The 9,089-nt window shown below is 33.9% G+C and overlaps 1 pseudogene; it reads left to right on the top strand.

The window, feature by feature from the left end:
- Nucleotides 1-2,976: 2,976 nt before the first annotated feature.
- On the top strand, nt 2,977-5,581 carry LOC144256574 (sodium-coupled neutral amino acid symporter 2 pseudogene; annotated as a pseudogene).
- Nucleotides 5,582-9,089: the final 3,508 nt, after the last annotated feature.

Below are 9,089 nucleotides of genomic sequence, written 5' to 3' on the forward strand. Positions count from 1 at the left end.
CCCAGAAATATAAATTTTAAAGCACTTCTTAAACTATAAAGACATAGCAAAATACATTTGTGACTTTTAAAGACTTTCCATGATCTGCTGAATTTTTTATACTAATGGAATTTATTAGAGTAAAACTAAGATAAATTAATTTTCATTTTACAATAAAAATATTTTTATTAGCTAGATACATGTATTTATTCATAATAAACATACAGAAGCTAAATAAAGTTATTAAGTTATATTTAAACTGGTTCAACAATGAAAACATCAAGTATTGAAAATAATTTAATTTTCTTAGACCTATTATTAGAAAATTATAATTTGCTTTTTGGTAATAATTTTTAAGGGAGCTAATATCCTCTCTTAGGAAAATAAATATTATGCTTAAAAATAACAACTGAAAATAGATTTCCAGGAAAATTTTAAGGAAAACAAAATATATATGCATGTGACAGAAGTAATTAAAGTGATCACGTTAAGACCCTTCATCTACAATCAAAGTCTTGGGTTAGAGTCCTTGTTCTGAAACCTAATTATTGGTGATTTTGCAACCACAGAGAGATAATTCCATGTGCTTTGCATCTTCATGTGTGAAATTGATATAATGATATCCATAAAGTAAGGATCAGGGACTTTCTTGCCTGTTTTCCACTCTTATGTCTTAATACTTTGTGCAGTACCTGGCACATAATAAGGATTCCAGGAGTCCTTGGTGCATAAAGTGTTATTACCAGTATCCCTGACAGAGATGCAAGGACAGAGGCATGAGAAGGTTAAAAATTATTTTTAGGGTCTCGGGTTGTAGCTCCGTGGTAGAGTCCTCGCCTAACATTGTGTGAGTCATTGGGTTTGATATATATAAATAAATATAAATAAATAAAATAAAGGTACATTGACAACTAAAAAAATTTTTAAAAATTACTTTTAGGTTAAGCAGATTCTAAGTGGCAATGACAGGATTTGAATCTAAGCAGCTTTGTTCTAGAGCCTTATTCTTACCCTCTATATCACATCTTGGGGTGGAGTGGGAGTTTGCTGATTTCACTACTCTTACATATCAGAGTGGCTGGTTAAAATAGCTATAGGATCATTTGATTTGAATATGACTAGATAAGAACCCAGAGACTTAGTCCAACTTTCTGTCTCAATATCCCTTTTTGTGGGTAGGGAAGAAGCTCATGGATTTCTTTTAAAAAATGTTCAGTAATTATATGTATTATGAAATTGGATGACATGATAAAACCAGGAAGAAATCAAATATGATAATCAAGATATAAAAATAAACTATGATTTGATCTTATAATAACTTTAGAATATAAAAAGCCCTATAATTAAGAAAAATCTAGAATAATTTTAGTCTCAGCAGCCATATTTTACATTAATAAAAGTATCAATTAGTTCACAAGACATTCTAGTCAGTTTGAATTAAAAGACTAATTTAGATATATTACTAAATTTTAAATTTTATAAATAAGCAGATTGGGTTCTTTTATTTGCTGAATCATAGACAAGCAAATTATCTGAAATTGTCTAGGAGTAACAGTGGTTAGCCAGCGTGCATATCTAATTTATGGATCACATTTCATTTTCAAACAACCGTGGCATAAAAGAACAATATGGAACTCACAGCAATTATAGGAAGCAATTTATACTGAAGAAGATACAGAAAATGACTAAAGGCATAAAGATATATTTAACTCTCCTATGAAGAATCTCCATGGTTTGTATTATTTATCATATGGAATATAATTTAGTATCTAGAATATATCAAATTCCACTTCTGCCATGTCACCTTTTATTAATATTTGTAAGAGACAGGGGGTGGGAGGAAGAGTCTCACGGACAGAGGTACATATACAGAAAATGAAAGTGTACTGCTATCACTACCACACTCCCCTTTTCAAAAAATCTCTACTGTGATCATAATCTTTCAAGCTCTGCACATACCTAATATTGAAAAGCCACCTTGATTCTGCTTGGAAGAAAAATGTTGCTGTCAAATAGTAGGCAAGATTAAACATATCTTTGCAATAGCACATTAAACGTGTAATTATTTTTCATATCAACAAAGATTAATTAAATTTCATGATATAGATTGATTACTGAATTTTGCAGCTGTCCATCCTTGTCAGAAAAAAAAAATGGGCTTTAGGCCAGGTTAACTTAGGACTGTGATATTTTCTTCATGTTTTCATTATACCTTAATTTTTGTTTAATTTTCTTTTAATGCTTTTTATGGAAAGTCTATAAAATGTTTTTTAGGATTCATGTATCTCTACTGAGTGAGAAAAACAAATTCAGCCTTGCATTTTAATATACATAGGGAAAATACCCAACATGGCTGGTGCATTCTTAAAATTTTATGATGTATAAAATTTAAGTCATTTAATAATAGTTATTAATTACTCTCTATTATGTGCTACTTCATTTTCTAGAAAATAAAAGTACTCATGTATTTGCAAATATTTAAATATGGGGGAAGAGCTACACAAAATTGCAAAATATGTCAGTGGCTCTCTCTCCTACTTCTCTGTCTTTTCTCATGGTGCCAATGCAAATTTTAATAACTAATGTCCTCCACCTTCTCATCTCCTATGATTAAAAGGTTCTTCCAGAAAGGGGACTGGTGTTTATCCAGCAGCCAGGTGGCTGCCAATGTTAGTCCTTTACACACGACTGTGCGTATAGACCACAATGTGCACTGCTAATTATATTTTAATTTTTTTACCTTAATTTTGAGATTTCTCATCCTCTTCTCTTGTTCTTTTAAAAGGAACTGCGGTGAGCATCTCAAAAAGTGTTCTTGCAGAGAGCCTTGCCACGCCGCTGCCCAGAGCGCCTTTGCCTGCACCGACGACCGCAGCAGACCACGTGACCCCGCACACTCAAGCCTTTCCCTTGACACGGCGGACGCCAGAGGATTGGGGCGGCAATTTGCCATTTCCTTTTTAAATTAAAATTCTTTTTTCCTGCCTGTTATCGGATTTGGGGGTATTTTTTTTTTCCTGGTTTTCTTTTATTTTTTTACGATTTTTGTTTGACTGAGACAAACCCGGCGAAGACGTTTGCGTGAGGTTTGCGGACCCAGGAGCGGAGACCACCGAGGCAGCCTTGCGGGGCCGGTGCACCGCCAAGGACAAAAGGAACCCAGAGCTGCTCTGCGCACCCGATTCCTCCTGATGCTCACCATGAAGAAAGCCGAAATGGGAAGGTTCAATATTTCCCCGGATGAAGACAGCAGCAGCTACAGTTCCAACAGCGATTTCAACTACTCCTATCCCACCAAGCAAGCTGCTCTGAAAAGTCATTACGCAGAAGTAGATCCTGAAAATCAGAACCTTTTACTTGAATCAAATCTGGGGAAGAAGAAGTATGAAACAGACTTTCATCCAGGTACTACTTCCTTTGGAATGTCAGTATTTAATCTGAGCAATGCGATTGTGGGCAGTGGAATCCTTGGGCTTTCTTATGCCATGGCTAATACTGGAATTGCTCTTTTTATAATTCTTTTGACATTTGTGTCAATATTTTCCCTATATTCTGTTCATCTCCTTTTGAAGACTGCCAATGAAGGAGGGTCTTTGTTATATGAACAGTTGGGACATAAGGCATTTGGACTGGTTGGAAAGCTTGCAGCTTCTGGGTCAATTACAATGCAGAACATTGGAGCTATGTCAAGCTACCTCTTCATAGTGAAATATGAGTTACCTTTGGTGATCCAGGCATTAATGAACATTGAAGATACAACTGGATTGTGGTATCTGAATGGTGACTATTTGGTTCTGATGGTGTCATTGGTGCTCATTCTTCCTTTGTCACGCTAAGAAATTTAGGATATTTGGGATATACCAGTGGCCTTTCCTTATTGTGTATGATGTTCTTTCTGATTGTGGTGATTTGCAAGAAATTTCAGATTCCTTGTCCTATGGAAGCTGCTTTTATAATTAATGAAACAGTAAACAGCACCCTAACAGAGCCAACAACTTTCATACCTAATTTGATGTTTAACATGACTGAAGTTGACTCTTGCAGACCACATTATTTTATCTTCAACTCACAGACTGTATATGCTGTGCCAATTCTGACATTTTCATTTGTCTGTCATCCTGCTGTTCTTCCCATCTATGAAGAGCTGAAAGGCCGCAGCCGGAGAAGAATGATGAATGTGTCCAAGATTTCATTTTTTGCTATGTTTCTTATGTATCTGCTTGCTGCCCTCTTTGGATACCTGACATTTTATGAACATGTGGAGTCAGAATTGCTTCATACCTATTCTACTGTTATGGGAACTGATATTCTTCTTCTCATTGTTCGTTTGGCTGTGCTGGTGGCCGTCACCCTGACTGTACCAGTAGTTATTTTCCCAATCCGGAGTTCTGTAACACACTTGTTATGTGCAACAAAAGATTTCAGTTGGTGGCGTCATAGCCTTATTACAGTGTCTTGGCATTTACCAATTTGCTTGTTATCTTTGTCCCAACTATTAGGGATATCTTTGGTTTTATTGGTGCGTCCGCAGCTACTATGTTGATTTTTATTCTTCCATCTGTCTTCTATATCAAGTTGGTGAAGAAAGAATCTATGAAGTCTGTACAAAAGATTGGAGCTCTGTTTTTCCTGATCAGTGGCATAGTGGTGATGATCGGAAGCATGGTCTTGATTGTTTTGGATTGGGTACACAATGCTCCTGGAGGTGGCCATTAATTGATACCACTTAAACTCGAATAGTCCATCTGAAGCCAGTGTTGAGTCAACTCAACTACTATGAAATTTCACCTGATGTTTTCAGTTTCACTTCCTTTTTAAGTGCAGATTCCTCGCTGGTTCTTCTGAATGCAGAATAAGTGAACTTTTTTTCTTTACTTTTTCTTTTTCTATTTTAAAGAAACTTATCTGTATGTTAGGAATGGATATTAACAACAAAACCACGAGTCTTGAGTTAAGGGAAGTGACAATTTTATTCCATTCCAGAGAATGGACGAACTCTTAACTTTTATCAAGCCACATGTTTGGCTGTGTCATTGTTTAACTTGGATATTTTATGATTTTACTTGAATGTGCCTAATGGAACCATTCAATGTGAGAAACAATTATTTACAGCAAAGTATTGAAAATAACCATTGAGAAAACACTATTATTTTTTTGTACCAAAAATACTTAAAGACCTCAGAAGCACTATTTTACTTTTAAGGAATTGCTTTTTTTTTAACTTTATCCAGAAACAGTTGTCAATGAATTCCATAAAATAATTTCATTGGTATTTAAAAATTAATATTAGTATTATGAAATGATTTGCCTTTTTTGTAGGCATTATAAGCCAAATACTTTTTTACCCAAAATAATTTTTAAGAGTAAATGATGATATGAAAAATTGTACCATGAATTAGGAAGCATTGTTTTTTTCCATTCAAACTTCACCTTACATATAGGATGATTGATTGATTGTTACTACACCAAATCAGATGAACCCTGTTCATCATTTTTCTTCTCTCCCAAATAATGTGGTTCATTCAGACTTAAATTTTTAAGTCTTCAGCCTATTAGAATGGAAGATAATGTAGATATTTCTATGGGAAATAAAGTAGCTAATTTTGAGGTACCAAATAGTGCAATTGGGTAAAACAGGGTTTATTCAGTTGCATCTGTCTCCAGAGTTGTATTGACAGCTCTGGGTCTCTTTTTGGGCCAGCCCTTTTTTGACATTGCTTCCAGCAGTGAAAAATGGGCACCTGATGGCAATAGGCCAGAACTATTCTATCCAGAGAGTACAACTTTTCAAAATGCTCATCTATGGAAGTGTGATTTACTTGACTTTGTATGGCTTAGTTGTATTCATGTTTTGTCTTGTAGTAGAGGTCTAATCCATAGGTTACACCGATATTTGATATAAGTTCTCTTCATATAGGCCACTGGGTTTCTCATGCAGTAAGCTTTTTAAAAATTTGTTTGCACTGGATTGTCATCTCAATCTTATATAATGTAAAATTACTTGTTTACATCCAAAACATGATTAGCTAGGAAAAACAGTGCAACCTAATTGTACGTAGTTGTTTTGGTCCAACTGCATGTTCACCCTTCCATTTCAATTCCAGTTAGAGGTGAAAACATTATTTTGTAACTTGGCTTTAAGAGCACATTTATTGTACGATACGGTGTATGGTGAATATATTATTAAATAATGTGATACTTTGCTCATCAGGCATAATGTCTAAAATCTAATATACATAATTCCATTAAGTGGTTGAGGGAAGCAAATAACGGAATCATCAATTGGTTATCTGGCTCTAAAGTTTTCTTTTGAACTAAACATTTTTTGAGTTTTACACAAGAGCCAGAAATGTGGCAGACATGGTTTTTGTTACATGTTCTTGTATTATATGTGACTAATTTACAGGCAATGTGTCTGTGATTAAAGACCCTCATGGAACTGGAAGACATCTTGTAGTGCTACGTTGGGTGAAGTCCATTTTTGTTTTCTACAAAGATAAAATAATTAGGGACCATCTAGAAATAGAAAGGCAGTGAGAAGACAAATCGCACAGCAATGCTTTCATTTAATTGGCTTTGGGCACTCCATTTGAATTCAGAACCTCACCTGTATTTGAGACCAAGAATTGGCACTTCTGCTTGAGTTCCAAGTACAGAGTTGCTTTCTACGTTCACCACCTTCTGTGTAGAAGAAAGTACCTTGGCATCCCGGAAAGAATGGAAGAAAAGAATCCTCTTCTCACAGCAGATCAATGTTGGAGAGGTTCCCCCCTAATCCTCATTGGTTAAGGTTCAAAATCAATTCTTAGGATAAATTCCATTGCATGGTTTTCTTGGAGCTATCTTGTCTGCCTTGAGGTTCCTAAACAGTGAATTCCCATTAATGAGCAGTCTTCAGTATTAAAACCACTGTCTTGTCACCTCATTTTGCATTACTGTCTTCCGTGGATGTTTCAGTTATAACTGCAATGTTATTTATAGAACAGCATTAATCCATTAAAGCTAACCTATTTTTCAATATTTATGATAATCTATGTACATACATTGTCTGTCCATATGTATTTGTAAATAGGTTGTATATAATATGTCAGTATTGGGTCTTGGGGGTTCACATGTATATATTCCTGTAAGTTTCTTAACTGCATTTTGATGAATTCACATTATGTATAAGTCCCCAAAAAACCTTTACAGAGAATTCAATATAAAAGAAAGACTCAAGTTGTGTACAAATTCTAAACATTTAAAATACTTGTTTAAACTGTATTTGCAATAAACTGGTTGGACATCAAATTTTTTTCATGAAAACTTGGTGCAAGTTCAGATCTTTATTTAAATTTTAAATAAAGTCTAAATTTTTCAAAATGCAGTAGTTATTAAAATGTGATAGTGTAATGAAATCAAATGTGATCTAGTATAATGAAAGACCTTTGAGAACCTGGGTGCATTGACATTTTATATTAGTGTAAATATCCCCATTGTACTGTTAGAGGCCAACAATTCCAGTGTGGTTTGTTGGCAAGGAGTGCTACACCGTTTCAATGAAACAATGTATGTTTTAACTGAACTAAAATAAATACATGCTTAATCCTGAAAAAAAAGTGTTCTTGCAGGGGAGAGAATCTTTCAAATATGTATGAAATCCATTACTAATGGTGGTTACTACTCTGCTAACATTGAAAGATGACTTTCCTTTAAGCAAAACTTGAATCTGACAATAGGTCATGACATATAGAAGCTAAAGGAAAACAGAAGCAGCCTAAAGAAAGGGCTTTAATTATGTCTTCACACCCTGCCTTTGCTAGGGACTTTACAGCATGCTAGAAAATTTTTTTGTACTCATTATTTAATTACACTGCATGCAAAATTTAGAAACATATTGGTTATCATATTTTATTAATTATTGTCATAATTTATTATAAAATCAATAAACATTTGTTAACAGTACTTATCATTTAATTCCATATTAAAATAATATCTAATAATTTACATTATAGATATTATTATAGAATAAGGAAGGTGGTATCAACCATTTTTCTTTCCTAAACAACAAAATATTTTCCTTAGATGCACATTTCAAAATAAGAATAATTTTCTCCAAATTATCAGAAATCAGTCAGACAAAAAGATTAGAAAAATGTCTCTCGCTAGTTTTTTATTGCAAGACACATCAATCTTTTTCCTCTCCATCTCTCAATTTAAAAAAATCTGAAATCTTATACTGTTTATATTATGTTTGTCCCAGGAAGGAGATATCACATTAACCATTTTTCCAAATGATTTCCAACGTACCTGGGCTCATGGTAGTTGAGATATGAATAGTGCTCCAAGAGTTTCCAAGTTATCCCATTATCATAAGAATAATGCAATAGAACACCTTCACCAGGCTGGTCCGGGGCTCTGCATGTGCTCAGAGCAGACTTGCTCCCCAGTCTCAATGTGAACTGGAGAAACCTAGACATGAATTGCCTATGATTAGCGGATGCATAAACATTTTTACTCATAATGTTCATTTTGGTTTTTAAAGAATTTCAAACAAATTTAAATTAACTACCTACAAGGTGTAGGTTTCCACTTATCCCTCTATTACAAAATGTAAGTAATGACACTGTGAGATGTATGAATATGTGTAGATGAGATCAATGTGCATATTTTAAATACAGATATATATTCATAAAAGTATAACTGTATGTTCATACATATTTGTATACTATGTACTTATGTACACACACTTAAAATGCCAATCACTCCTTTACTGCATTATTTATTAAGAACTGGGGGAAGGGAAGATGTGGAATAAATCTAATCAGCCTCTGCAAGCTGTCAAATAAATAAAACTACATGAATAATTAACTAGCCTTTGGCTTAAGAGCACAGTTTTGATTTGAACATCTCATATTTTAAAAAAATCTAATCACTCATTAGTATCTCAAAGTCATTGATGAGCTTTCTAATTTATTATAAACTAGAACAAATTAACCCTAAATAAATGGTAAGTTCCTTTCCATCCTGGTTAAAAAATTGGAAGATGGATATATCCGCAAAAAAGAAAAAAAGAATATAAGTTGAAAGAGATGTAAATTCAACATTAGCATCTGGTTTCTGCATTATTC

This window comes from Urocitellus parryii, chromosome 8, assembly GCF_045843805.1.
Source record: "Urocitellus parryii isolate mUroPar1 chromosome 8, mUroPar1.hap1, whole genome shotgun sequence".
Lineage (NCBI taxonomy): Eukaryota > Metazoa > Chordata > Mammalia > Rodentia > Sciuridae > Urocitellus > Urocitellus parryii.